The 20,799-nt window shown below is 50.1% G+C and overlaps 1 protein-coding gene across 1 annotated transcript in view; it reads left to right on the top strand.

The window, feature by feature from the left end:
* Window positions 1-20,799, top strand: part of LOC106612061 (glutamate receptor 1-like) — a 124,707-nt gene that overhangs the window by 77,971 nt on the left and 25,937 nt on the right. The window lies entirely within an intron of this gene.

Below are 20,799 nucleotides of genomic sequence, written 5' to 3' on the forward strand. Positions count from 1 at the left end.
GTACTGGTCCTGCTGTCTCTAAGGGTTTGGTACTGTTAATTCTGTCTCTAAGGGTTTGGTACTGGTCCTTCAGTCTCTAAGGGTTTGGTACTGGTCCTGCTGTCTCTAAGGGTTTGGTACTGGTCCTTCTGTCTCTAAGGGTTTGGTACTGGTCCTGCTGTCTCTAAGGGTTTTGTACTGGTCCTGCTGTCTCTAAGGGTTTGGTACTGTTCCTTCTGTCTCTAAGGGTTTGGTACTGGTCCTTCTGTCTCTAAGGGTTTGGTACTGTTCCTTCTGTCTCTAAGGGTTTGGTACTGGTCATGCTGTCTCTAAGGGTTTGGTACAGGTCCTTCTGTCTCTAAGGGTTTGGTACTGGTCCTGCTGTCTCTAAGGGTTTGGTACTGGTCCTGCTGTCTCTAAGGGTTTGGTACTGGTCCCGCTGTCTCTAAGTTTGGTACTGGTCCTGTTGTCTCTAAGGGTTTGTTACTGGTCCTGTTGTCTCTAAGGGTTTGGTACTGGTCTTGCTGTCTCTAAGTTTGGTACTGGTCCTGTTGTCTCTAAGGGTTTGGTACTGGTCCTGTTGTCTCTAAGGGTTTGGTACTGTTTCTGCTGTCTCTAAGGGTTTGGTACTGGTCCTGTTGTCTCTAAGGGTTTTGTACTGGTCCTGCTGTCTCTAAGGGTTTGGTACTGGTCCTGCTGTCTCTAAGGGTTTGGTACTGGTCCTGCTGTCTCTAAGGGTTTGGTACTGGTCCCGCTGTCTCTAAGTTTGGTACTGGTCCTGTTGTCTCTAAGGGTTTGTTACTGGTCCTGTTGTCTCTAAGGGTTTGGTACTGGTCTTGCTGTCTCTAAGTTTGGTACTGGTCCTGTTGTCTCTAAGGGTTTGGTACTGGTCCTGTTGTCTCTAAGGGTTTGGTACTGGTTCTGCTGTCTCTAAGGGTTTGGTAATGGTCCTGTTGTCTCTAAGGGTTTGGTACTGGTCCTGCTGTCTCTAAGGGTTTGGTATTGGTCCTTCTGTCTCTAAGGGTTTGGTTCTGGTCCTGCTGTCTCTAAGGGTTTGGTACTGGTCCTGCTGTCTCTAAGGGTTTGGTACTGGTCCTGCTGGCTCTAAGGGTTTGGTACTGGTCCTGCTGTCTCTATGGGTTTGGTACTGGTCCTGCTGTCTCTAAGGGTTTGGTACTGGTCCTGCTGTCTCTAAGGGTTTGGTACTGGTCCTGCTGTCTCTATGGGTTTGGTACTGGTCCTGCTGTCTCTAAGGGTTTGGTACTGGTCCTGCTGTCTCTAAGGGTTTGGTACTGGTCCTGTTGTCTCTAAGGGTTTGGTACTGTACTGGTCCTGCTGGCTCTATGGGTTTGGTACTGGTCCTGCTGTCTCTATGGGTTTGGTACTGGTCCTGCTGTCTCTAAGGGTTTGGTACTGGTCCTGCTGTCTCTAAGGGTTTGGTACTGGTCCTGCTGTCTCTAAGGGTTTGGTACTGGTTCTGCTGTCTCTAAGGGTTTGGTACTGGTCCTGCTGTCTCTAAGGGTTTGGTACTGGTCCTGCTGACTCTAAGGGTTTGGTACTGGTCCTGCTGTCTCTAAGGGTTTGGTACTGGTTCTGCTGTCTCTAAGGGTTTGGTATTGGTCCTTCTGTCTCTAAGGGTTTGGTACTGGTCCTGCTGACTCTAAGGGTTTGGTACTGGTCCTGCTGTCTCTAAGGTTTTGGTACTGGTCCTGCTGTCTCTAAGGGTTTGGTACTGGTCCTGCTGTCTCTATGGGTTTGGTACTGGTCCTGCTGTCTCTAAGGGTTTGGTTCTGTACTGGTCCCACTGTATCTAAGGGTTTGGTACTGGTCCTGCTGTCTCTAAGGGTTTGGTACTGGTCCTGCTGTCTCTAAGGGTTTGGTACTGGTACCACTGTCTCTAAGGGTTTGGTACTGGTCCTGTTGTCTCTAAGGGTTTGGTACTGGTCCTGCTGTCTCTAAGGTTTTGGTACTGGTCCTGCTGTCTCTAAGGGTTTGGTACTGTACTGGTCCTGCTGTCTCTAAGGGTTTGGTACTGGTCCTGCTGTCTCTAAGGGTTTGGTACTGGTCCTGCTGTCTCTAAGGGTTTGGTACTGGTCCTGCTGTCTCTAAGGGTTTGGTACTGGTCCTGCTGTCTCTATGGGTTTGGTACTGGTCCTGCTGTCTCTATGGGTTTGGTACTGGTCCTGCTGTCTCTAAGGGTTTGGTACTGGTCCTGCTGTCTCTATGGGTTTGGTACTGGTCCTGCTGTCTCTAAGGGTTTGGTACTGGTCCTGCTGTCTCTAAGGGTTTGGTACTGGTCCTGCTGTCTCTAAGGGTTTGGTACTGTACTGGTCCTGCTGGCCCTATGGGTTTGGTACTGGTCCTGCTGTCTCTATGGGTTTGGTACTGGTCCTGCTGTCTCTAAGGATTTGGTACTGGTCCTGCTGTCTCTAAGGGTTTGGTACTGGTCCTGCTGTCTCTAAGGGTTTGGTACTGGTTCTGCTGTCTCTAAGGGTTTGGTACTGGTCCTTCTGTCTCTAAGGGTTTGGTACTGGTCCTGCTGTCTCTAAGGGTTTGGTACTGGTCCTGCTGTCTCTAAGGGTTTGGTACTGGTTCTGCTGTCTCTAAGGGTTTGGTATTGGTCCTTCTGTCTCTAAGGGTTTGGTACTGGTCCTGCTGACTCTAAGTGTTTGGTACTGGTCCTGCTGTCTCTAAGGTTTTGGTACTGGTCCTGCTGTCTCTAAGGTTTTGGTACTGGTCCTGCTGTCTCTATGGGTTTGGTACTGGTCCTGCTGTCTCTATGGGTTTGGTACTGGTCCTGCTGTCTCTAAGGGTTTGGTACTGTACTGGTCCCACTGTATCTAAGGGTTTGGTACTGGTCCTGCTGTCTCTAAGGGTTTGGTACTGGTCCTGCTGTCTCTAAGGGTTTGGTACTGGTACCACTGTCTCTAAGGGTTTGGTACTGGTCCTGTTGTCTCTAAGGGTTTGGTACTGGTCCTGCTGTCTCTAAGGGTTTGGTACTGGTCCTGCTGTCTCTAAGGGTTTGGTACTGTACTGGTCCCACTGTCTCTAAGGGTTTGGTACTGGTCCTGCTGTCTCTAAGGGTTTGGTACTGGTCCTGCTGTCTCTAAGGGTTTGGTACTGGTCCTGCTGTCTCTAAGGGTTTGGTACTGGTCCTGCTGTCTCTAAGGGTTTGGTACAGGTCCTGCTGTCTCTAAGGGTTTGGTACTGGTTCTGCTGTCTCTAAGGGTTTGGTACTGGTCCTGGTGTCTCTAAGGGTTTGGTACTGGTCCTGCTGTCTCTATGGGTTTGGTACTGGTCCTGCTGTCTCTATGGGTTTGGTACTGGTCCTGCTGTCTCTAAGGGTTTGGTACTGGTCCTGCTGTCTCTATGGGTTTGGTACTGGTCCTGCTGTCTCTAAGGGTTTGGTACTGTACTGGTCCTGCTGTCTCTATGGGTTTGGTACTGGTCCTGCTGTCTCTAAGGGTTTGGTACTGGTCCTGTTGTCTCTAAGGGTTTGGTACTGTACTGGTCCTTCTGTCTCTAAGGGTTTGGTACTGTACTGGTCCTGCTGTCTCTATGGGTTTGGTACTGGTCCTGCTGTCTCTAAGGGTTTGGTACTGGTCCTGCTGTCTCTATGGGTTTGGTACTGGTCCTGTTGTCTCTAAGGGTTTGGTAGTACTGGTCCTGCTGTCTCTTAGTGTGTGGTACTGGTCCCACTGTATCTAAGGGTTTGGTACTGGTCCGGCTGTCTCTAAGGGTTTTGTACTGGTCCTGCTGTCTCTAAGGGTTTGGTACTGGTCCTTCTGTCTCTAAGGGTTTGGTACTGGTCCTGCTGTCTCTAAGGGTTTGGTACTGGTCCTGCTGTCTCTAAGGGTTTGGTACTGGTCCTGCTGTCTCTAAGGGTTTGGTACTGGTCCCGCTGTCTCTAAGTTTGGTACTGGTCCTGTTGTCTCTAAGGGTTTGTTACTGGTCCTGTTGTCTCTAAGGGTTTGGTACTGGTCTTGCTGTCTCTAAGGTTTGGTACTGGTCCTGTTGTCTCTAAGGGTTTGGTACTGGTCCTGTTGTCTCTAAGGGTTTGGTACTGGTCCTGCTGTCTCTAAGGGTTTGGTACTGGTCCTGTTGTCTCTAAGGGTTTGGTACTGGTCCCGCTGTCTCTAAGGGTTTGGTACTGGTCCTGCTGTCTCTATGGGTTTGGTACTGGTCCTGCTGTCTCTAAGGGTTTGGTACTGGTCCCGCTGTCTCTAAGGTTTGTTACTGGTCCTGCTGTCTCTATGGGTTTGGTACTGGTCCTGCTGTCTCTAAGGGTTTGGTACTGGTCCTGCTGTCTCTAAGGGTTTGGTAATGGTCCTACTGTCTCTAAGGGTTTGGTACTGGTCCTGCTGTCTCTAAGGGTTTGGTACTGGTCCTGCTGTCTCTAAGGGTTTGGTACTGGTCCTGCTGTCTCTAAGGGTTTGGTACTGGTCCTGCTGTCTCTAAGGGTTTGGTATTGGTCCTGCTGTCTCTAAGGGTTTGGTACTGGTCATGCTGTCTCTAAGTGTTTGGTACTGGTCCTGCTGTCTCTAAGGTTTTGGTACTGGTCCTGCTGTCTCTAAGGGTTTGGTACTGGTCCTGCTGTCTCTATGGGTTTGGTACTGGTCCTGCTGTCTCTATGGGTTTGGTACTGGTCCTGCTGTCTCTAAGGGTTTGGTACTGTACTGGTCCCACTGTATCTAAGGGTTTGGTACTGGTCCTGCTGTCTCTAAGGGTTTGGTACTGGTCCTGCTGTCTCTAAGGGTTTGGTACTGGTACCACTGTCTCTAAGGGTTTCGTACTGGTCCTGTTGTCTCTAAGGGTTTGGTACTGGTCCTGCTGTCTCTAAGGGTTTGGTACTGGTCCTGCTGTCTCTAAGGGTTTGGTACTGTACTGGTCCCACTGTATCTAAGGGTTTGGTACTGGTCCTGCTGTCTCTAAGGGTTTGGTACTGATCCTGCTGTCTCTAAGGGTTTGGTACTGGTCCTTCTGTCTCTAAGGGTTTGGTACTGGTCCTGCTGTCTCTAAGGGTTTGGTACAGGTCCTGCTGTCTCTAAGGGTTTGGTACTGTTCCTGCTGTCTCTAAGGGTTTGGTACTGGTCCTGCTGGCTCTAAGGGTTTGGTACTGGTCCTGCTGTCTCTATGGGTTTGGTACTGGTCCTGCTGTCTCTATGGGTTTGGTACTGGTCCTGCTGTCTCTAAGGGTTTGGTACTGGTCCTGCTGTCTCTATGGGTTTGGTACTGGTCCTGCTGTCTCTAAGGGTTTGGTACTGGTCCTGCTGTCTCTAAGGGTTTGGTACTGGTCCTGCTGTCTCTAAGGGTTTGGTACTGTACTGGTCCTGCTGTCTCTAAGGGTTTGGTACTGGTCCTGCTGTCTCTAAGGGTTTGGTACTGGTCCTGTTGTCTCTAAGGGTTTTGTACTGTACTGGTCCTTCTGTCTCTAAGGGTTTGGTACTGTACTGGTCCTGCTGTCTCTAAGGGTTTGGTACTGTACTGGTCCTGCTGTCTCTAAGGGTTTGGTACTGGTCCTGCTGTCTCTAAGGGTTTGGTACTGGTCCTGCTGTCTCTATGGGTTTGGTACTGGTCCTGCTGTCTCTAAGGGTTTGGTACTGTACTGGTCCTGCTGTCTCTTAGGGTGTGGTACTGGTCCTACTGTATCTAAGGGTTTGGTACTGGTCCGGCTGTCTCTAAGGGTTTTGTACTGGTCTTGCTGTCTCTAAGTGTTTTGTACTGTTCCTTCTGTCTCTAAGGGTTTGGTACTGGTCCTTCTGTCTCTAAGGGTTTGGTACTGGTCCTGCTGTCTCTAAGGGTTTGGTACTGGTCCTGCTGTCTCTAAGGGTTTGGTACTGGTCCCGCTGTCTCTAAGGGTTTGGTACTGGTCCTGTTGTCTCTAAGGGTTTGTTACTGGTCCTGTTGTCTCTAAGGGTTTGGTACTGGTCTTGCTGTCTCTAAGGTTTGGTACTGGTCCTGTTGTCTCTAAGGGTTTGGTACTGGTCCTGTTGTCTCTAAGGGTTTGGTACTGGTTCTGCTGTCTCTAAGGGTTTGGTACTGGTCCTGCTGTCTCTAAGGGTTTGGTACTGGTCCCGCTGTCTCTAAGGTTTGGTACTGGTCCTGCTGTCTCTATGGGTTTGGTACTGGTCCTGCTGTCTCTAAGGGTTTGGTACTGGTCCTGCTGTCTCTAAGGGTTTGTTACTGGTCCTGCTGTCTCTATGGGTTTGGTACTGGTCCTGCTGTCTCTAAGGGTTTGGTACTGGTCCTGCTGTCTCTAAGGGTTTGGTACTGGTCCTGCTGTCTCTAAGGGTTTGGTACTGGTCCTGCTGTCTCTAAGGGTTTGGTACTGGTCATGCTGTCTCTAAGTGTTTGGTACTGGTCCTGCTGTCTCTAAGGTTTTGGTACTGGTCCTGCTGTCTCTAAGGGTTTGGTACTGGTCCTGCTGTCTCTATGGGTTTGGTACTGGTCCTGCTGTCTCTATGGGTTTGGTACTGGTCCTGCTGTCTCTAAGGGTTTGGTACTGGTCCCGCTGTCTCTAAGTTTGGTACTGGTCCTGTTGTCTCTAAGGGTTTGGTACTGGTCCTGTTGTCTCTAAGGGTTTGGTACTGGTCTTGCTGTCTCTAAGTTTGGTACTGGTCCTGTTGTCTCTAAGGGTTTGGTACTGGTCCTGTTGTCTCTAAGGGTTTGGTACTGGTTCTGCTGTCTCTAAGGGTTTGGTACTGGTCCTGTTGTCTCTAAGGGTTTGGTACTGGTCCCGCTGTCTCTAAGGGTTTGGTACTGGTCCTGCTGTCTCTATGGGTTTGGTACTGGTCCTGCTGTCTCTAAGGGTTTGGTACTGGTCCCGCTGTCTCTAAGGGTTTGTTACTGGTCCTGCTGTCTCTATGGGTTTGGTACTGGTCCTGCTGTCTCTAAGGGTTTGGTACTGGTCCTGCTGTCTCTAAGGGTTTGGTACTGGTCCTGCTGTCTCTAAGGGTTTGGTACTGGTCCTTCTGTCTCTAAGGGTTTGGTACTGGTCATGCTGTCTCTAAGGGTTTGGTACTGGTCCTGCTGTCTCTAAGGTTTTGGTACTGGTCCTGCTGTCTCTAAGGGTTTGGTACTGGTCCTGCTGTCTCTATGGGTTTGGTACTGGTCCTGCTGTCTCTATGGGTTTGGTACTGGTCCTGCTGTCTCTAAGGGTTTGGTACTGTACTGGTCCCACTGTATCTAAGGGTTTGGTACTGGTCCTGCTGTCTCTAAGGGTTTGGTACTGGTCCTGCTGTCTCTAAGGGTTTGGTACTGGTACCACTGTCTCTAAGGGTTTGGTACTGGTCCTGCTGTCTCTAAGGGTTTGGTACTGGTCCTGCTGTCTCTAAGGGTTTGGTACTGGTCCTGCTGTCTCTAAGGGTTTGGTACTGTACTGGTCCCACTGTCTCTAAGGGTTTGGTACTGGTCCTGCTGTCTCTAAGGGTTTGGTACTGGTCCTGCTGTCTCTAAGGGTTTGGTACTGGTCCTTCTGTCTCTAAGGGTTTGGTACTGGTCCTGCTGTCTCTAAGGGTTTGGTACTGGTCCTGCTGTCTCTAAGGGTTTGGTACTGTTCCTGCTGTCTCTAAGGGTTTGGTACTGGTCCTGCTGTCTCTAAGGGTTTGGTACTGGTCCTGCTGTCTCTATGGGTTTGGTACTGGTCCTGCTGTCTCTATGGGTTTGGTACTGGTCCTGCTGTCTCTAAGGGTTTGGTACTGGTCCTGCTGTCTCTATGGGTTTGGTACTGGTCCTGCTGTCTCTAAGGGTTTGGTACTGGTCCTGCTGTCTCTAAGGGTTTGGTACTGGTCCTGTTGTCTCTAAGGGTTTGGTACTGTACTGGTCCTGCTGGCCCTATGGGTTTGGTACTGGTCCTGCTGTCTCTAAGCGTTTGGTACTGGTCCTGTTGTCTCTAAGGGTTTTGTACTGTACTGGTCCTGCTGTCTCTAAGGGTTTGGTACTGTACTGGTCCTTCTGTCTCTAAGGGTTTGGTACTGTACTGGTCCTGCTGTCTCTATGGGTTTGGTACTGGTCCTGCTGTCTCTAAGGGTTTGGTACTGGTCCTGCTGTCTCTATGAGTTTGGTACTGGTCCTGTTGTCTCTAAGGGTTTGGTACTGTACTGGTCCTGCTGTCTCTTAGGGTGTGGTACTGGTCCCACTGTATCTAAGGGTTTGGTACTGGTCCTGCTGTCTCTAAGGGTTTGGTACTGGGCCTGCTGTCTCTAAGGGTTTGGTACTGGTCCCACTGTCTCTTTGGGTTTGGTACTGGTCCTGCTGTCTCTAAGGGTTTGGTACTGGTCCCACTGTCTCTTAAGGTTTGGTACTGGTTCTGCTGTCTCTAAGGGTTTGGTACTGTACTGGTCCTGCTGTCTCTATGGGTTTGGTACTGGTCCTGCTGTCTCTAAGGGTTTGGTACTGGTCCTGCTGTCTCTAAGGGTTTGGTACTGGTCCTGCTGTCTCTAAGGGTTTGGTACTGGTCCTGCTGTCTCTAACGGTTTGGTACTGGTCCTTTTGTCTCTAAGGGTTTGGTACTGGTCCTGCAGTCTCTAAGGGTTTGGTACTGGTCCTGCTGTCTCTAAGGGTTTGGTACTGTACTGGTCCCACTGTATCTAAGGGTTTGGTACTGGTCCTGCTGTCTCTAAGGGTTTGGTACTGGTCCTGCTGTCTCTAAGGGTTTGGTACTGGTCCTTCTGTCTCTAAGGGTTTGGTACTGGTCCTGCTGTCTCTAAGGGTTTGGTACTGTTCCTGCTGTCTCTGAGGGTTTGCTACTGGTCCTGTTGTCTCTAAGGGTTTGGTACTGTACTGGTCCTGCTGGCCCTTTGGGTTTGGTAAAGGTCCTGCTGTCCCTAAGCGTTTGGTACTGGTCCTGTTGTCTCTAAGGGTTTTGTACTGTACTGGTCCTTCTGTCTCTAAGGGTTTGGTACTGTACTGGTCCTTCTGTCTCTAATGGTTTGGTACTGTACTGGTCCTGCTGTCTCTAAGGGTTTGGTACTGGTCCTGCTGTCTCTAAGGGTTTGGTACTGGTCCTGCTGTCTCTATGAGTTTGGTACTGGTCCTGTTGTCTCTAGGGGTTTGGTACTGTACTGGTCCTGCTGTCTCTTAGGGTGTGGTACTGGTCCCACTGTATCTAAGGGTTTGGTACTGGTCCTGCTGTCTCTAAGGGTTTGGTACTGGTCCTGCTGTCTCTAAGGGTTTGGTACTGGGCCTGCTGTCTCTAAGGGTTTGGTACTGGTCCCACTGTCTCTTTTGGTTTGGTACTGGTCCTGCTGTCTCTAAGGGTTTGGTACTGGTCCCACTGTCTCTTAGGGTTTGGTACTGGGCCTGCTGTCTCTAAGGGTTTGGTACTGGTTCTGCTGTCTCTAAGTATTTGGTACTGTACTGGTCCCACTGTCTCTATGGGTTTGGTACTGGTCCTGTTGTCTCTAAGGGTTTGGTACTGGTCCTGTTGTCTCTAAGGGTTTGGTACTGGTCCTGCTGTCTCTAAGGGTTTGGTACTGGTCCTGCTGTCTCTAAGGGTTTGGTACTGGTTCTGCTGTCTCTATGGGTTTGGTACTGGTCCTGTTGTCTCTAAGGGTTTGGTACTGGTCCTGTTGTCTCTAAGGGTTTGGTACTGGTCCTGCTGTCTCTATGGGTTTGGTACTGGTCCTGTTGTCTCTAAGGGTTTGGTACTGGTCCTGCTGTCTCTATGGGTTTGGTACTGGTCCTGCTGTCTCTAAGGGTTTGGTACTGGTCCCGCTGTCTCTAAGGGTTTGGTACTGGTCCTGTTGTCTCTAAGGGTTTGGTACTGGTCCTGCTGTCTCTAACGGTTTGGTACTGGTACCACTGTCTCTAAGGGTTTGGTACTGGTCCTTTTGTCTCTAAGGGTTTTGTACTGTACTGGTCCTTCTGTCTCTAAGGGTTTGGTACTGTACTGGTCCTGCTGTCTCTAAGGGTTTGGTACTGTACTGGTCCTGCTGTCTCTAAGGGTTTGGTACTGGTCCTGCTGTCTCTAAGGGTTTGGTACTGGTCCTGCTGTCTCTATGAGTTTGGTACTGGTCCTGTTGTCTCTAAGGGTTTGGTACTGTACTGGTCCTGCTGTCTCTTAGGGTTTGGTACTGGTCCTACTGTATCTAAGGGTTTGGTACTGGTCCTGCTGTCTCTAAGGGTTTGGTACTGGTCCTGCTGTCTCTAAGGGTTTGGTACTGGGCCTGCTGTCTCTAAGGGTTTGGTACTGGTCCTGCTGTCTCTTTTGGTTTGGTACTGGTCCTGCTGTCTCTAAGGGTTTGGTACTGGTCCTACTGTCTCTTAGGGTTTGGTACCGGGCCTGCTGTCTCTAAGGGTTTGGTACTGGTCCTGCTGTCTCTAAGGGTTTGGTACTGTACTGGTCCCACTGTATCTAAGGGTTTGGTACTGGTCCTGTTGTCTCTAAGGGTTTGGTACTGGTCCTGTTGTCTCTAAGGGTTTGGTACTGGTCCTGCTGTCTCTAAGGGTTTGGTACTGGTCCTGCTGTCTCTAAGGGTTTGGTACTGGTCCTGCTGTCTCTATGGGTTTGGTACTGGTCCTGCTGTCTCTAAGGGTTTGGTACTGGTCCTGCTGTCTCTAAGGGTTTGGTACTGGTCCTGCTGTCTCTATGGGTTTGGTACTGGTCCTGCTGTCTCTAAGTTTGGTACTGGTCCTGCTGTCTCTATGGGTTTGGTACTGGTCCTGCTGTCTCTAACGGTTTGGTACTGGTCCCTCTGTCTCTAAGGGTTTGGTACTGGTCCTGCTGTCTCTAAGGGTTTGGTACTGGTCCTGCTGTCTCTAAGGGTTTGGTACTGTACTGGTCCTGCTGTCTCTTTGGGTTTGGTACTGGTCCTGCTGTCCCTAAGGGTTTGGTACTGGTCCTGCTGTCTCTAAGGGTTTTGCTGTACTGGTCCTTCTGTCTCTAAGGGTTTGGTACTGTACTGGTCCTGCTGTCTCTAAGGGTTTGGTGTACTGGTCCTGCTGTCTCTAAGGGTTTGGTACTGGTCCTGCTGTCTCTAAGGGTTTGGTACTGGTCCTGCTGTCTCTATGGGTTTGGTACTGGTCCTGTTGTCTCTAGGGGTTTGGTACTGTACTGGTCCTGCTGTCTCTTAGGGTGTGGTACTGGTCCTGCTGTCTCTAAGGGTTTGGTACTGGTCCTGCTGTCTCTAAGGGTTTGGTACTGGTCCTGCTGTCTCTAAGGGTTTGGTACTGGGCCTGCTGTCTCTAAGGGTTTGGTACTGGTCCTACTGTCTCTTTGGGTTTGGTACTGGTCCTGCTGTCTCTAAGGGTTTGGTACTGGTCCTGCTGTCTCTAAGGGTTTGGTACTGGGCCTGCTGTCTCTAAGGGTTTGGTACTGGTCCTGCTGTCTCTAAGGGTTTGGACGTACTGGTCCTGCTGTCTCTAAGGGTTTGGTACTGGTCCTGCTGTCTCTAAGGGTTTGGTACTGGTCCTGCTGTCTCTAAGGGTTTGGTACTGGTCCTGCTGTCTCTAAGGGTTTGGTACTGGTCCTGCTGTCTCTAAGGGTTTGGTACTGGTCCTGCTGTCTCTAAGGGTTTGGTACTGGTCCTGTTGTCTCTAAGGGTTTGGTACTGGTCCTGCTGTCTCTAAGGGTTTGGTACTGGTCCTGCTGTCTCTATGGGTTTGGTACTGGTCCTGCTGTCTCTAAGGGTTTGGTACTGGTCCTGCTGTCTCTATGGGTTTGGTACTGGTCCTGCTGTCTCTAAGGGTTTGGTACTGGTCCTGCTGTCTCTAAGGGTTTGGTACTGGTCCTGTTGTCTCTAAGGGTTTGGTACTGGTCCTGCTGTCTCTAAGGGTTTGGTACTGGTCCCACTGTCTCTAAGGGTTTGGTACTGGTCCTTTTGTCTCTAAGGGTTTGGTACTGTACTGGTCCTTCTGTCTCTAAGGGTTTGGAGTACTGGTCCTGCTGTCTCTAAGGGTTTGGTTGTACTGGTCCTGCTGTCTCTAAGGGTTTGGTACTGGTCCTGCTGTCTCTAAGGGTTTGGTACTGGTCCTGCTGTCTCTATGGGTTTGGTACTGGTCCTGTTGTCTCTAAGGGTTTGGTACTGTACTGGTCCTGCTGTCTCTAAGGGTTTGGTACTGGTCCTACTGTATCTAAGGGTTTGGTACTGGTCCTGCTGTCTCTAAGGGTTTGGTACTGGTCCTGCTGTCTCTAAGGGTTTGGTACTGGTCCTGTTGTCTCTAAGGGTTTGGTACTGGTCCTGCTGTCTCTATGGGTTTGGTACTGGTCCTGCTGTCTCTAAGGGTTTGGTACTGGTCCTGCTGTCTCTTAGGGTTTGGTACTGGGCCTGCTGTCTCTAAGGGTTTGGTACTGGTTCTGCTGTCTCTAAGGGTTTGGTACTGGTCCTGCTGTCTCTAAGGGTTTGGTACTGGTCCTGTTGTCTCTAAGGGTTTGGTACTGGTCCTGTTGTCTCTAAGGGTTTGGTACTGGTCCTGCTGTCTCTAAGGGTTTGGTACTGGTCCTGCTGTCTCTAAGGGTTTGGTACTGGTCCTGCTGTCTCTATGGGTTTGGTACTGGTCCTGTTGTCTCTAAGGGTTTGGTACTGGTCCTGTTGTCTCTAAGGGTTTGGTACTGGTCCTGCTGTCTCTATGGGTTTGGTACTGGTCCTGCTGTCTCTAAGGGTTTGGTACTGGTCCTGCTGTCTCTATGGGTTTGGTACTGGTCCTGCTGTCTCTAACGGTTTGGTACTGGTACCACTGTCTCTAAGGGTTTGGTACTGGTCCTGTTGTCTCTAAGGGTTTGGTACTGGTCCTGCTGTCTCTAACGGTTTGGTACTGGTACCACTGTCTCTAAGGGTTTGGTACTGGTCCTTTTGTCTCTAAGGGTTTGGTACTGGTCCTGCTGTCTCTAAGGGTTTGGTACTGGTCCTGCTGTCTCTAAGGGTTTGGTACTGTACTGGTCCCACTGTATCTAAGGGTTTGGTACTGGTCCTGCTGTCTCTAAGGGTTTGGTACTGGTCCTGCTGTCTCTAAGGGTTTGGTACTGGTCCTTCTGTCTCTAAGGGTTTGGTACTGGTCCTGCTGTCTCTAAGGGTTTGGTACTGTGTCCTGCTGTCTCTGAGGGTTTGGTACTGGTCCTGTTGTCTCTAAGGGTTTGGTACTGTACTGGTCCTGCTGTCCCTAAGGGTTTGGTACTGGTCCTGCTGTCCCTAAGCGTTTGGTACTGGTCCTGTTGTCTCTAAGGGTTTTGACTGTACTGGTCCTTCTGTCTCTAAGGGTTTGGTACTGTACTGGTCCTGCTGTCTCTAAGGGTTTGGTCTGTACTGGTCCTGCTGTCTCTAAGGGTTTGGTACTGGTCCTGCTGTCTCTAAGGGTTTGGTACTGGTCCTGCTGTCTCTAAGGGTTTGGTACTGGTCCTGTTGTCTCTAAGGGTTTGCTGTACTGGTCCTGCTGTCTCTTAGGGTGTGGTACTGGTCCTGCTGTATCTAAGGGTTTGGTACTGGTCCTGCTGTCTCTAAGGGTTTGGTACTGGTCCTGCTGTCTCTAAGGGTTTGGTACTGGTCCTGCTGTCTCTAAGGGTTTGGTACTGGTCCTACTGTCTCTTTGGGTTTGGTACTGGTCCTGCTGTCTCTAAGGGTTTGGTACTGGTCCTGCTGTCTCTAAGGGTTTGGTACTGGGCCTGCTGTCTCTAAGGGTTTGGTACTGGTCCTGTTGTCTCTAAGTATTTGGTACGTACTGGTCCTGCTGTCTCTAAGGGTTTGGTACTGGTCCTGCTGTCTCTAAGGGTTTGGTACTGGTCCTGCTGTCTCTATGGGTTTGGTACTGGTCCTGCTGTCTCTAAGGGTTTGGTACTGGTCCTGCTGTCTCTAAGGGTTTGGTACTGGTCCTGCTGTCTCTAAGGGTTTGGTACTGGTCCTGTTGTCTCTAAGGGTTTGGTACTGGTCCTGCTGTCTCTAAGGGTTTGGTACTGGTCCTGTTGTCTCTAAGGGTTTGGTACTGGTCCTGCTGTCTCTAAGGGTTTGGTACTGGTCCTGCTGTCTCTAAGGGTTTGGTACTGGTCCTGTTGTCTCTAAGGGTTTGGTACTGGTCCTGCTGTCTCTAAGGGTTTGGTACTGGTCCTGCTGTCTCTAAGGGTTTGGTACTGGTCCTGCTGTCTCTAAGGGTTTGGTACTGGTCCTGTTGTCTCTAAGGGTTTGGTACTGGTCCTGCTGTCTCTAAGGGTTTGGTACTGGTCCTGCTGTCTCTAAGGGTTTGGTACTGGTCCTTCTGTCTCTAAGGGTTTGGTACTGGTCCTGTTGTCTCTAAGGGTTTGGTACTGGTCCTGTTGTCTCTAAGGGTTTGGTACTGGTCCTGCTGTCTCTAAGGGTTTGGAACTGGTCCTGCTGTCTCTATGGGTTTGGTACTGGTCCTGCTGTCTCTATGGGTTTGGTACTGGTCCTGCTGTCTCTAAGGGTTTGGTACTGTACTGGTCCCACTGTATCTAAGGGTTTGGTACTGGTCCTGCTGTCTCTAAGGGTTTGGTACTGTTCCTGCTGTCTCTAAGGGTTTGGTACTGGGACCACTGTCTCTAAGGGTTTGGTACTGGTCCTGTTGTCTCTAAGGGTTTGGTACTGGTCCTGCTGTCTCTAAGGGTTTGGTACTGGTCCTGCTGTCTCTAAGGGTTTGGTACTGTACTGGTCCTGTTGTCTCTAAGGGTTTGGTACTGGTCCTGCTGTCTCTAAGGGTTTGGTACTGGTCCTGCTGTCTCTAAGGGTTTGGTACTGGTCCTGCTGTCTCTAAGGGTTTGGTACTGGTCCTGCTGTCTCTAAGGGTTTGGTACTGGTCCTGCTGTCTCTAAGGGTTTGGTACTGGTCCTGCTGTCTCTAAGGGTTTGGTACTGGTCCTGCTGTCTCTAAGGGTTTGGTACTGGTCCTGCTGTCTCTATGGGTTTGGTACTGGTCCTGCTGTCTCTATGGGTTTGGTACTGGTCCTGTTGTCTCTAAGGGTTTGGTACTGGTCCTGCTGTCTCTATGGGTTTGGTACTGGTCCTGCTGTCTCTATGGGTTTGGTACTGGTCCTGCTGTCTCTAAGGGTTTGGTACTGGTCCTGCTGTCTCTATGGGTTTGGTACTGGTACTGCTGTCTCTAAGGGTTTGGTACTGGTCCTGCTGTCTCTAAGGGTTTGGTACAGGTCCTGTTGTCTCTAAGGGTTTTGTACTGTACTGGTCCTGCTGTCTCTAAGGGTTTGGTACTGGTCCTACTGTCTCTAAGGGTTTGGTACTGGTCCTGTTGTCTCTAAGGGTTTGGTACTGGTCCTGTTGTCTCTAAGGGTTTGGTACTGGTCCTGCTGTCTCTAAGGGTTTGGTACTGGTCCTGCTGTCTCTATGGGTTTGGTACTGGTCCTGCTGTCTCTAAGGGTTTGGTACTGGTCCTGCTGTCTCTAAGGATTTGGTACTGTACTGGTCCTGCTTTCTCTAAGGGTTTGGTACTGGTCCTGCTGTCCCTAAGGGTTTGGTACTGGTCCCACTGTCTCTTAGGGTTTGGTACTGGTCCTGCTGTCTCTAAGGGTTTGGTACTGGTCCCTCTGTCTCTAAGGGTTTGGTACTGGTCCTGTTGTCTCTAAGGGTTTGGTACTGGTCCTGCTGTCTCTAAGGGTTTGGTACTGTACTGGTCCTTCTGTCTCTAAGGGTTTGGTACTGGTCCTGCTGTCTCTAAGGGTTTGGTACTGTACTGGTCCTGCAGTCTCTAAGGGTTTGGTACTGTACTGGTCCCACTGTTTCTAAGGGTTTGGTTCTGGTCCTGCTGTCTCTAAGGGTTTGGTACTGGTCCTTCTGTCTCTAAGGGTTTGGTACTGGTCCTGCTGTCTCTAAGGGTTTGGTTCTGGTCCTGCTGTCTCTAACGGTTTGGTACTGGTCCCACTGTCTCTAAGGGTTTGGTACTGGTCCTGCTGTCTCTAAGGGTTTGGTACTGGTCCTGCTGTCTCTAAGGGTTTGGTACTGGTCCCGCTGTCTCTAAGGGTTTGGTACTGGTCCTGTTGTCTCTAAGGGTTTGGTACTGGTCCTGCTGTCTCTAAGGGTTTGGTACTGTACTGGTCCTGCTGTCTCTAAGGGTTTGGTACTGGTCCTGCTGTCTCTAAGGGTTTGGTACTGGTCCTGCTGTCTCTAAGGGTTTGGTACTGGTCCTGCTGTCTCTATGGGTTTGGTACTGGTCCTGCTGTCTCTATGGGTTTGGTACTGGTCCTGCTGTCTCTAAGGGTTTGGTACTGGTCCTGCTGTCTCTAAGGATTTGGTACTGTACTGGTCCTACTGTCTCTTAGGGTTTGGTACTGGTCCTGCTGTCCCTAAGGGTTTGGTACTGGTCCCACTGTCTCTTAGGGTTTGGTACTGGTCCTGTTGTCTCTAAGGGTTTGGTACTGGTCCCTCTGTCTCTAAGGGTTTGGTACTGGTCCTGCTGTCTCTAAGGGTTTGGTACTGGTCCTGCTGTCTCTAAGGGTTTGCGTACTGGTCCTGCTGTCTCTAAGGGTTTGGTACTGGTCCTGCTGTCTCTAAGGGTTTGGTACTGTACTGGTCCTGCAGTCTCTAAGGGTTTGGTACTGTACTGGTCCCACTGTTTCTAAGGGTTTGGTTCTGGTCCTGCTGTCTCTAAGGGTTTGGTACTGGTCCTTCTGTCTCTAAGGGTTTGGTACTGGTCCTGCTGTCTCTAAGGGTTTGGTACTGGTCCTGCTGTCTCTAAGGGTTTGGTACTGGTCCTGCTGTCTCTAAGGGTTTGGTACTGGTCCTGCTGTCTCTAAGGGTTTGGTACTGGTCCTGCTGTCTCTAAGGGTTTGGTACTGGTACCGCTGTCTCTAAGGGTTTGGTACTGGTCCTGTTGTCTCTAAGGGTTTGGTACTGGTCCTGCTGTCTCTAAGGGTTTGGTACTGGTCCTGCTGTCTCTAAGGGTTTGGTACGTACTGGTCCTGCTGTCTCTAAGGGTTTGGTACTGGTCCTGCTGTCTCTAAGGGTTTGGTACTGGTCCTGCTGTCTCTAAGGGTTTGGACGTACTGGTCCCACTGTCTCTAAGGGTTTGGTACTGGTCCTGCTGTCTCTAAGGGTTTGGTACTGGTCCTGCTGTCTCTAAGGGTTTGGTACTGGTCCTGCTGTCTCTAAGGGTTTGGTACTGGTCCTGCTGTCTCTAAGGGTTTGGTACTGGTCCTGCTGTCTCTAAGGGTTTGGTACTGGTCCTGCTGTCTCTAAGGGTTTGGTACTGGTCCTGCTGTCTCTAAGGGTTTGGTACTGGTCCTGCTGTCTCTAAGGGTTTGGTACTGGTCCTGCTGTCTCTAAGGGTTTGGTACTGGTCCTGTTGTCTCTAAGGGTTTGGTACTGGTCCTGCTGTCTCTTAGGGTTTGGTACTGGTCCTGCTGTCTCTAAGGGTTTGTGTACTGGTCCTGCTGTCTCTAAGGGTTTGGTACTGGTCCTGCTGTCTCTAAGGGTTTGGTACTGGTCCTGTTGTCTCTAAGGGTTTGGTACTGGTCCTGCTGTCTCTAAGGGTTTGGTACTGGTCCTGCTGTCTCTAAGGGTTTGGTACTGGTCCTGCTGTCTCTAAGGGTTTGGTAGTACTGGTCCTGCTGTCTCTTAGGGTTTGGTACTGGTCCTGCTGTCTCTAAGGGTTTGGTACTGGTCCCGCTGTCTCTTAGGGTTTGGTACTGGTCCTGCTGTCTCTAAGGGTTTGGTACTGGTCCTGTTGTCTCTAAGGGTTTGGTACTGGTCCTGCTGTCTCTAAGGGTTTGGTACTGGTCCTGCTGTCTCTAAGGGTTTGGTACTGGTCCTGCTGTCTCTATGGGTTTGGTACTGGTCCTGCTGTCTCTAAGGGTTTGGTACTGGTCCTGCTGTCTCTAAGGGTTTGGTACTGTACTGGTCCTGCTGTCTCTAAGGGTTTGGTACTGGTCCTGCTGTCTCTAAGGGTTTGGTACTGGTCCTGCTGTCTCTAAGGGTTTGGTACTGGTCCTGCTGTCTCTATGGGTTTGGTACTGGTCCTGCTGTCTCTAAGGGTTTGGTACTGGTCCCACTGTCTCTTAGGGTTTGGTACTGGTCCTGCTGTCTCTAAGGGTTTGGTACTGGTCCTGCTGTCTCTAAGGGTTTGGTACTGGTCCTGCTGTCTCTATGGGTTTGGTACTGGTCCTGCTGTCTCTATGGGTTTGGTACTGGTCCTGCTGTCTCTATGGGTTTGGTACTGGTCCTGCTGTCTCTATGGGTTTGGTACTGGTCCTGCTGTCTCTATGGGTTTGGTACTGTACTGGTTCTGCTGTCTCTATGGGTTTGGTACTGGTCCTGCTGTCTCTAAGGGTTTGGTACTGGTCCTGCTGTCTCTATGGGTTTGGTACTGGTTCTGCTGTCTCTATGGGTTTGGTACTGGTCCTGCTGTCTCTATGGGTTGGGTACTGGTCCTGCTGTCCCTATGGGTTTGGTACTGGTCCTGCTGTCTCTATGGGTTTGGTACTGTTCCTGCTGTCTCTATAGGTTTGGTACTGGTCCTGCTGTCTCTAAGGGTTTGGTACTGGTCCTGCTGTCTCTATGGGTTTGGTACTGTACTGGTCCCACTGTCTCTATGGGTTGGGTACTGGTCCTGCTGTCTCTATGGGTTTGGTACTGGTCCTGCTGTCTCTATGGGTTTGGTACTGGTTCTGCTGTCTCTATGGGTTTGGTACTGGTCCTGCTGTCTCTATGGGTTTGGTACTGTACTGGTCCCACTGTCTCTATGGGTTGGGTACTGGTCCTGCTGTCCCTATGGGTTTGGTACTGGTCCTGCTCTCTCTATGGGTTTGGTACTGTTCCTGCTGTCTCTATAGGTTTGGTACTGGTCCTGCTGTCTCTAAGGGTTTGGTACTGGTCCTGCTGTCTCTATGGGTTTGGTACTGTACTGGTCCCACTGTCTCTATGGGTTGGGTACTGGTCCTGCTGTCTCTATAGGTTTGGTACTGGTTCTGCTGTCTCTAAGTGTTTGGTACTGGTCCTGTTGTCTCTAAGGGTTTGGTACTGGTTCTGCTGTCTCTAAGGGTTTGGTACTGGTCCTGTTGTCTCTAAGGGTTTGGTACTGGTCCTGCTGTCTCTAAGGGTTTGGTACTGGTTCTGCTGTCTCTAAGGTTTTGGTACTGGTTCTGCTGTCTCTAAGGCCTATAACTGGAGCAGCAGACTCAGGCAGACGATCACAGATCATATGAATATAGATTATTTATTATACCTGGTGTATCAGGTCATCATTCCAGATGAGCTGAAGAGTGTGAATGGTTGAATGGTGAAACCAAGTCTTCCATTGGCTTTCTGTTGAGGTGCTGGTGCAGTAATCTTGCCTTACAAAATGGCAGTAGAAAAATGACATTTACAAGAGTGGGAATTAACACCAGAGCATCACGGGACCATGGGAGTGTCCAGGTGCAAGTAGGCTAGTCTATTTCAGGGAGCACGTAGGGTGAGTCACCATGCATTTGGAACACACAAACACACACACACACACACACACACACACACACACACACACACACACACACACACACACACACACACACACACACACACACACACACACACACACACACACACACACACACACACGTGGCCTGGAGAATGCTGTTCTTTCTACAGATGGGCAGGCCTACTGGGTAGCAGCCATCTCTGTCTGTTCCCTCCACTCCCTCTCTCGGCCCCTCCCCTTGGCCCCTCCCCTTGCTCCCTCTCCTCAGCCCCTCTCCTCTCTATAATCTGGCCCTAGGCTTTGAACAGGTTGAACAGGCTGGAGACTCAATCTGTTGGGTGAATACAGAGGAACATGAGGCCTGGCCTACCCACAGACAAGACGTAGCAGAAAATAACCCAGTCCCAGACCAGACCAGAGCAGGCCAGAGCTGAGAGGGCAAAGAGAGCAGCACACTGCCAGAGCAGAGATAGCAGAGATAGAGATATGTTGTAGTGTAGTGGAAAGAGAGCAGAGATAGCAGAGATAGAGATGTGTTGTCTGTAGTGGAAAGAGAGGAGAGATAGCAGAGATAGAGATGTGTTGTACTGTAGTGGAAAGAGAGGAGAGAGAATGTTGTAGTGGAGTGGAAAGAGAGGAGAGATAGCAGAGATAGAGATGTCTTGTACTGTAGTGGAAAGAGAGGAGAGATAGCAGAGATAGAGATGTGTTGTACTGTAGTGGAAAGAGAGCAGAGATAGCAGAGATAGAGATGCATTGTACTGTAGTGGAAAGAGAGGAGAGATAGCAGCGATAGAGATGTGTTGTAGTGGAGTGGAAAGAGAGGAGAGATAGAGATGTGTTTTACTGTAGTGGAAAGAGAGGAGAGATAGCAGAGATAGAGTTGTGTTGTAGTGTAGTGGAAAGAGAGCAGAGATTGAGATGTGTTGTACTGTAGTGGAAAGAGAGGAGAGATAGCAGAGATAGAGATGTGTTGTACTGTAGTGGAAAGAGAGAAGAGATAGCAGAGATAGATATGTGTTGTACTGTAGTGGAAAGAGAGAAGAGATAGCAGAGATAGAGATGTGTTGTAGTGTAGTGGAAAGAGAGGAGAGATAGCAGAGATAGAGATGTGTTGTACTGTAGTGGAAAGAGAGGAGAGATAGCAGAGATAGAGATGTGTTGTACTGTAGTGGAAAGAGAGGAGAGAGAGTGTTGTAGTGGAGTGGAAAGAGAGCAGAGATAGAGATGTGTTGTACTGTGGTGGAAAGAGAGCAGAGATAGCAGAGATAGAGATGTGTTGTACTGTAGTGGAAAGAGAGCAGAGATAGCAGAGATAGATATGTGTTGTAGTAAAGATTTGTTTTCCATGCCATTATAGCCCCTTGAATTGAATTGAGAGAGCCCAGAGGAATCATTGACTCAGGGAATCATGAGCACTGCTGACATGTCAGTGGAACCAGAGGATGCATTGATTCATCTCTCCTCTCCTCGTGTC

This window comes from Salmo salar, chromosome ssa09, assembly GCF_905237065.1.
Source record: "Salmo salar chromosome ssa09, Ssal_v3.1, whole genome shotgun sequence".
Taxonomy (NCBI): domain Eukaryota; kingdom Metazoa; phylum Chordata; class Actinopteri; order Salmoniformes; family Salmonidae; genus Salmo; species Salmo salar.